Source organism: Chinchilla lanigera, unplaced genomic scaffold (assembly GCF_000276665.1).
Source record: "Chinchilla lanigera isolate Chin_1 unplaced genomic scaffold, ChiLan1.0 scaffold00033, whole genome shotgun sequence".
In the NCBI taxonomy this organism is placed as follows: domain Eukaryota; kingdom Metazoa; phylum Chordata; class Mammalia; order Rodentia; family Chinchillidae; genus Chinchilla; species Chinchilla lanigera.
This window is the reverse complement of record NW_004955434.1, coordinates 11,943,230-11,952,055: the sequence shown is the minus strand read 5'-3', so window position 1 is coordinate 11,952,055 and position 8,826 is coordinate 11,943,230.

Here is an 8,826-nt window from a genome sequence, read left to right as displayed (position 1 = left end):
AAAGATCAACAACAGCATTCTCATTCAAAGCCAAAGTAAAAAAAGCAAGAAGTTGAAAGATCTAGCAGTAGAATTCCTACAATAGACAGATATCGCTAGTTATAACTTTGATTATGCCCTTGGTGGGGAAGTAGTATAAACTGCAGCCATTTCTTACTTCTTTTGGGGATCTTGAGGGATTATATATTAGAGTTTGGGGCAAAAACTACAGAAAGCTCCAATATTTTACATAGTAAAATGCAAAAGAAGGTGCCGTATAGCAATCTATAAGCAAAAAAGAACAAAGGGAAGGAAGTGAGCAGGTGGTAGAAGACCATGTTTTCTGTCATGTGAGAACATTTCTTAAAGAAATATGTTTCTCAGCCTCAGATGGACATGAAACTATACTGCAGCCAAAGCAAAGTTAAGAGCTGGGACAAAGCTTGCCTCAAAGTCCAAGAATCTTGAACCCAGCCAGATGAAAATATTTCTGTAATCTGATGAAAAGGTGGACTTTAAATCATTGCTAATATTTGTGAAGTGTGGAACAATGCAGTGATTTATGTCATGTACAAGGGAATAAATGGAAAACATGACATATTCTTTAGGTTTTAGTTATGTCTTCCTCTCTGTCAATTCCTCTGTGTTGATTATGCTTCATATTTCTCTTAAAATAGGAAGTGTATGTTTCAGAGGCACAGAGTGAAAGGAAGAATTGCAGTTGGACATTAGTCAGTCATCTCAGCATTTAAAGATGGAGGCCGCTCACCTTGGAAATGGAACTTCCTCTGGGAAGCAATGAGCTTCTTTGCTCATGGCCTTGTGGTTGAGGTTCTGTCTTTCTTTCTTTGTCTGCTCTCCTAATACAGGGAAGTAAATCTCTGTTTTCTGAATTTTTGAAACAAAATTAGGGACCTCCATAGTAGAAGCCCAGCAAATCAGGATAGGAAATATACTATTACTTGATAGAGTCTTGAATCAAAAATAAAAGCAACATTTCTAAGTGCTTATATCTTGGAGATGTGAAACATGTGGGCACACCATTCAGATCCAAGTAACTAAATTAGGGCCTGGCGGGAAGGGATTTTCCTTTGGTAAGTTGCATAACTGTTCCTCTCCAACAGGCCACAGGGGCTTTAGCTTTTGGGACTCACTAGACATCATAACGAGGGCTTTGTGTTCTGTTATATCATGGGGTTTCATCAAGCAAGTCTAGAAACTAAGGGAAAGGGGCCAGCAGATGACACACAAGTTACATAAGAATGCTTCAGAGAGCATGAGGAAGATGCCCTCATGGCAGAATAAGAGCGAATGGGGCTGACTACATCATCAGCCAACGATACAGATGAGAATATGACAGATAAAGGGGAGATGCAGAACGAGAAGAAGACAGGATTTGGAAAGCTATGTGAAGGTCAAGAGTAAAATTTTGACATATTGTTTCTTTAGAACTCTCTGGCCTGTAAGGAATTTGAGTAATTGTGTGCCAAGTCCCTTCACGATTTGGTTGTTAGTTCCACAAAGCCCAATGCCCTCTCTTTTCCTGGGAACCATAGAGACAGAGGCCTCCCAGGGGGCTGCATTCAGCCTTCCTTCAGGCTGAGTGCAGACTGAAGGTAGAAGGGAGGCTTTGTTCTGATTGAGCTTGCAGATGAATGGGCTTTGCAGCAGTTGTCCCCATTTGTGCTGGGGTACTGGGCACAAGCACCCCCAGGAGGTAGGTAGTGACCATAAAGCTTCTCGGCATAGCTGAGGAAGTACCACCTCTTGTTTACAGCCTTCCTTCTTTCTGACTCTGTTGTGGGCAGCAGATTCCGTTCCCTATCCAGATGCCAACGTACTTCTGAGCAGTGCTGAGCCGTGACTGTTTCACTTTATTTTGGAAGCGGTACTTAGGAAGGTTAGTGTGCATGCGAAAGCAGTGCCTGCACTGGCGCATATTTGTGTGTATGTATGACACCCTGTGTGAGGGACACAAACATGGAGCATGCTCCATGTAAGGCCATTTTAATGGAGTCTTGCTTTTGTTCTCTCTTCACCATTGTATTCCACTCTGGCTGTTTCTTTGCCTCTTTCTCCTGGTTTTGGAGATTTTTTTTTAAGCCTCCTTTCTTCTGCTCTGGCCGTCAGACTACGGGTTCTCCCCTCTCCTAGGACACAGTTGACTTTTCTCTCTGGCTCTTCCCACTTCTAGCCACCGAGACGTATCCCCTGTCCAAACCCTGTGCACAGACCACCTGGGCAGCACTCCTGCTGGGGCTCCAAGTCAGACAGTTAGGACTCTGGACCAGGGTGCTGGGTGACTGAACCAACTGCAAAATGCTGCTCTTGGAAGGGTGGTTCGACCACTATAAATAGAAAAGATACCATACCAAAACATTTACATATTTGAGTCTCTATTGTTGAGACTCAAATATGTTGAGGGAAATTAAAAGTCAGCCCCACCATGTTGTTAACTACAGATTACACCGTTTCTACCAGCAATTACTTTGACCAAGCTCAGAAAATATTTTTGTAATCTTTTCTTTAAACAACACTGGAGCCTAGTGGATTTCTTTCTTTGAATTGTAAATACCACTTCAAAACCATTTCAGAAACCACCAAATAGGTTAGGGCCCCACAGCGTGCTGATGTCCAGTGACAGAAGAAATTTGAGACAAAGAGTCTACACAGAGATGACAGAAAAAGGCGGAAAGAGGCAGCTGGAGCAGACGCTGGGGTGATATTTAGAGTTCCCAAACACTGTACAGTGGTGGGAATCCCTGGCCTCAGAAACCCACCCATCATTAGAGGCAGTGATGGGAGCCTGGGATCTTGACTCTGGCATAAGGCTGCCTATTCAGGATCCCAGCTCTGACCCTACCAACTGTGTGGTATGAGACAAGCTATGCAGCCTCTCCCTATCCCCAGCTCCTCACCTGCACACTGGTGATGAGACTGCAATAATCAGGGCTGCACCATGGCGTGAAATAGGGTCAGACGACATGACATAGGGAAATTGCTTTACATACTGCTTGACACAAGGTCAGTATCAGGAAGGTCAGACAAATGAGGCAAGGGATGACGTGTGTGGGTGCAAGCAGACTCCCTTCCATGGTGACTGGATAGAGAAACAGGAAGTGTCCCAAGACCTTAAGGTTTGCAGTTCCTCTTTCTCACTCCCTTTCCCACTTCTACCAAATCGCAACTGCCAGCACCGCCACTACCATCACAGAAAAGGGTGGTCACCTGACAGAGGCTGACGCAGCTTCCCACTCTCAGGAACTCCCAGAGGTGTGTCTTTCTTCTCAAATGCCTCTCTGATAGATGGTCTCAGGCAGAGAAACTGCGTCTCCTTGTGCAGAATGAGGGAAAGCCCAGTGCCTCGGGGAACAGAAACCACAGGCAAACTATCACAGGGGCAAAATGACTGTTCAGAGCCCCATTCGAGATAGCAGCTTCCCACAACAGAGCTGAGGATTTGCTCTGGGAGCCTCTGAGAATGTTCAGTGTTCTGGACAGTAGGGATGACAGCAGCACACCTTAGATTAGTGCTTTTGAATACTACACAGCTAGAAGGCTGCACTGCACAGTAGGAAAGTCCTGGGCTTTCTTGACAGATACACCTGCATTAGAGTCTAGCTTTGCTTCTTATTTATGCCCTGAGGAAAGTTTCTTGCATTTGGAAGCATTAGTTTCCTCAACAAAAAAACACCTAATAATAGCCTCTACTACACAGAGCTGATAAAAGGATTCGATGAGACCATGTCAGGAAACCCTCTATATCATGCCTGGCATTTAGTTCTGTCCTTTCCTTTATTTACAAAACTTGCCACTGCTTCTTCTGCCCTCTGCTCATCCTGGCCTCCTTCATGGCCCTTTTTTGCCCAGGTGCAATCATTCTGATTGGGTTTGCAAACTCACAGTTCTTTTCAGGTCCTGGTTAGAGCACTAACGTCAAGTTGATTTTGGCTTCTGAAAATCAGTTCCGGACAAAATTATCCACTGAGACTGCCTCGCAAAAGAGTAAGACTAACTATCCACACATATCTACGTCACTCCAGTGTGTGGTCACTGGAGCCCTCCTGCTGCAGGGTCTGGGGCATCCATTTGCATGGTGAAGTGGGCCCATTTCTTTTTCCTGTTTTAAATACCCACAGGCAGTAATCCTCATTATGGGCCAATGGCTTGGAAAATGTTATTACTAAATCAAAGCCATTTGCAGTAAGGGGAAAAATTCATCTGTAACTATAAACTCTCTTGCTTATAGCTGGGCATTAAGAAAACAAATGGTCACAAAGTGGCTTCAAGCCCAGCACTTCCAAGTTTAATCACCTGGGAGGCCCTCCAGGCGTATGGCAGGGAGCTGACCCAGGAGGAGAGCTCCAGGGAAATGGATGGTTTCTCAGAGGATATCTGACTTGACCCTGAGTCTCAGGGTTGGTGGCATTGGCCAGGACACTTGATGGCTTAGGTATGACTTAGATGACACTGTGGCTTATCCTGTTTGCTTTCCCAGAAAAAGGCATTAGTCAGGGCGAACTTTCATGGTACAAAATCTCTTATTATACGAGACCAGAGCCTTTAGAGTCAGACCCATTTGGGTGGTGATCCCAGCTGTACCACTTACTGGAATAACTGGATAAGTAGCAAAAAGTCTCCACATTTACTCCCCTGGTTTGGGATAAGGTCATGGAATTGTTGGAGCAGCACATTTTTATCAGAGTTAGAGCCATACCTCAAGTTATAGACTTTGGATTTTAGGAGTCATTTCCTTGTTGTGGCTGTGCCCACATTATTCTACCATGTGCTTCTTGTATCTAGGCTCTCATTGAGGTTGAGGAGGCTCACTGGAAATGTGTTGCTCTCCCTCTGTTGCCCAGTGGCCTAGGCAAGCCAGGAGTGGTCACTGGCTGTGTTCTTGCATTATAAGCAAGGCTGATAATTTAAACCTGAGAAGCCAACAGGACCATTGTATCCTTTCCTTGAGCCGATTAATTCAGGATCTCTAGAAGTAGAGCCCAGGTCCTCCATCTATCTATCTATCTATCTATCTATCTATCTATGTATCTATCTATCATCTATTTTTAAGCTAACTTAATCTTTCAGAAGCCTTGTTACCTGAATCCCATAGGCCAGATGTGTGCAACTGAGGCCAATGGACCTCATTTATTTGGTCTGTCCTAAAGCAACAGAGCCATGTAATGCAACCTCTCCATCTTGTTACTGTTAAGTGAAACCAGCTGTTAGCATAGTGCATTCTGGGGCAATTTAATGCTCGCTACAGGCCCCAGCGGTGTCTTTTCCCTGGTATTCTGTGTTCTCTTCCTCCATTCTCTGTTCTCTCCTACTTTCCATTCCTCTCCTAAATTTGACTATATCACCAAGTTTGCACTGTTCATTGTCCTTCAGCAACCCTCTCCTGCCTCCCTTTGATTAATTTCCAAGCCAGCACTCTCCTTCCTAATTAAATGCTTGGTGTTTATCCTGTAGTACTAACACTCAAGTCCCTCCCTTCCCCAGGCTATTCCTACCTTACCTCCAGGGTCTGACCACCTCTAGGCTTTTTCTTTGTTACAAGTGTTTGTGGATAATTAGAGCTGTGAAGGGAGGCAAAGTATAAGTTTCTGGTCAGGAACTGTCGGCTGCTCCAGGGAAGCAGTGGGAGGTTTTTACAGGTGTGGTCCCCAGGTTAAAGAACACACAGGTTCAAGACATCAGCAACAATAGTAGGCAGCATGGAACAGAGCACAACAGCAGCCTGTTTCTTTATTGTATAATTCTTTTTTAAAATTTAATTAAGTTTATTGGTACAATTTACGTACATACAATGATCACATTCATCATAGGAAATTTGGACCTGTACGTGATATATGTTGATGTGTCTATTTTTTCTCCTATTCCTCTCCCCTTCTCTCAAACCCCCCACCCTTAATCACAAAGCTTTGTTTCCATTTTATCCTTATTTTCTCATTTTTTTCTTTTCCCTTCCTCTCCCTCTCCTCCTCCATTGTTCCCTTTTCCTTTGGAGCAGTTTCTTCCCATTTCACCATATCTCTTGTACAATTTGGTTCTTATTTACACTTGCAGTTTCTCACACCAGTGAGACAATGCAATATTTAGATGTGTGTCTGTGGGGAACCACTCAGACTACTTCAAAGCTCAGGGGCATCTGAGGACACCTGAGGATGTTACCCTGCTTGTCTACTTTGGGAGCACAGTGGGATACAGTTATATAACTATGACTTAGCACAGGTAAGCATGCATGCCATGGTTACGGCACTATGCAAGAATGTAAATATGAGATAACAACCTGTATAAGAATTATACAATAAAGGTGCAGGCAGCTCTCACTCTGATTCTTTGCTCTACTCCATGCTGCCTGCTGTTGTTGCTGATGTCTCACACATGTGTATTCTTTAACATGGGACCTCACCCATGAAAATCTCCCCTGGGCCTCCCAAATAGGCTGGCAGTTTCCTATTTATTTCACTTAAGAGTGTGGTGTCAAGATGTATCCATTTACTTAGACATGTCTCAAGCATATCTTTCTTTATGGCAGAGTAGTACCCTTATATAAAAGAACACATCTTGCTAACCATTCATCTGTTGATGGGCATTTGAGTTATTTCCAAGATGTAGCTACTACAAACTGTGCCACTATAAACATAGGTGTGCATATATCACTGTAGTACAATGCTTTTAATTCTTTGGTGAAAATACCCAGAAGGGGACTAGCTGGGTCAAATGGGACCTCTAAACTTACTGTTTTGACAAATCTCCACACTGATTTCCACAGTGGCTGCACCAGTCTACACTCCCATCAACAGTGGAGAAGGGTTTCTTTTTCACTATAGCCCCTCCAGCATTAGTTATAGGTTGATTTCTTGATGATAGCCATTCTTTCTGGGTGAGAGGGAATCTCAGTGTTGTTTGTATTTTCATTTCTTGAATGATCAGTGATGTTGAACATTTTTTCATATATTCATTTTCCATTTGTACTTCTTCATCTGACAAATGTGCATTCACCACAAATGCCAACTTTTGCATTGGGTCTTTGAATTTAGGGAATCTGATGTTTTCCAGTTGTTTATATGTCCTAGATATTGGTCCTTTGTCTGAAGGACAACTGGTTAAAATTTTTCCCACTCTGTGGGTTGTCTTTTCATTTTCTTGGTAATTTCTTTTGCTATGCAAATCTTTTGAATAAGATGAGATCCCAGTTGTTGATTCTTTGTAGTATTTCCTGTGCAGTCTGGGTTTTGTTTAGGAAGTCTCTGCCTATATCTATGCCATAGAGAGTTCTACCTATTTTCTCCTCCAGAAGATTTAGTATTTCTGTCTTAATATTTAGATCTTTGATCCATTTTGACTTTAGTTTAGTGCATGGTGATAGACATGGGTCTCCTTTTAGCCCTTGGCATGTAGAAAGCCAGTTTATCCAGCACCACTTATTAAACAGGCTATCTTTCTTCCAGTGAATGCTTTTGGCCCAATAGCATTGAAAAAAAATGAAATACCTAGAAATCAATCAAACAAAGGCAGTAAAAATATCTATGTTGAAAGCTATAGTACATTAAAAAGGAGATTGAATAAGATATCAGAACATGGAAAGATATACTTTCTTCATGTATAGGAAGAACCAACATAGGGAAAATGGCCATATTCCCAAAATTTTTATGCAGATTTAATGCAGTCCCAATCAAAATACCATTAACATACCTCAAAGAATTATAGAAAAAAATCCTAAAATTCATTTGGAATCAGAAGAGACCCAAAATAACAAAAGCAATTCTTGGAAACCAGTGCAAGGAACATCAAAATCCTTGATTTAAAGTTTTACTACAGAACTACTGTGATAAAAACAGCATGATACTGACAAAAAATAGATGAAAGGATCAGTGGAACAGACTAGAATATGCAGAAAGTACTCCAAACACCCTCAGCTATACTGTATAATTCTTATACAGGTTGTTATTACATAGTTACAGGTTGTTATTACATAGTTACATCTTGTATAGTGCTTTAACTAGTGCATGTGTGTTTGTCTGTTGTTAAGTCATGGTTAAACAACTGTATACCACTGTGTTTTTGTGCTAGACAGCAAGGTTATATCCTTAGGTGTCCTTAGATGCCTTGAGCTTTGAAGCAGTCTGAATGGTTCCCAATGTTTCACCCACTCAAAGGTCAGAGGCACATAAATGTAACATTTTATATGTAACAGGGCACAAGTGCCTCCTTGTACTGCAGTCAGCAAGTCAAGAGCCATGTGGTTTTGCAAAACCTTCTTTCTCATTTGAGAAACATAACACATAACACTAAAGGCCTGGGCCATATGATTAGCAAGGGCTTCAACCTAAAGGGAAAGGTTTATGGTCCTTGCTCCTGGTCCAATGCTATTCCTACAGGCATCCCATATGCAGCAGTGACTATCTTTGGTCAGATGCTATTCCTCATGGTGAACCATTGTACTGCTTAGTCAAAGTATCTACTAAGTCATTTCCAGGTAAGGGAAGGGGCTTACATCCTGAACCATCATACCCTACATGGTCAGGTTTTTGGCCACACACCCATATATCTTGCCATAGGTCAGCAGGGACAGCGCCCTGGCACTCCTGAGCTTCCCAAGCCAGCAGGCAGAGCATCAGCCCTGTAAAGACGGCTCAACTCTCCCTGTGCATACGTAGGGAGCCATTTATTGTATCACAAGCAATCACACTGCTCACAGTCTTGACCTGCCTGTTCTGGTCTGAAACCAGAGTACTTCCATAATGGACCAGAGAGCAACTGCTGTCCATTGTGGGGCTGGGTCACAGCAAGATCTGCCAGTATATCTGGCATCATCCAGGGGTCCCACTTTCCCTTCTG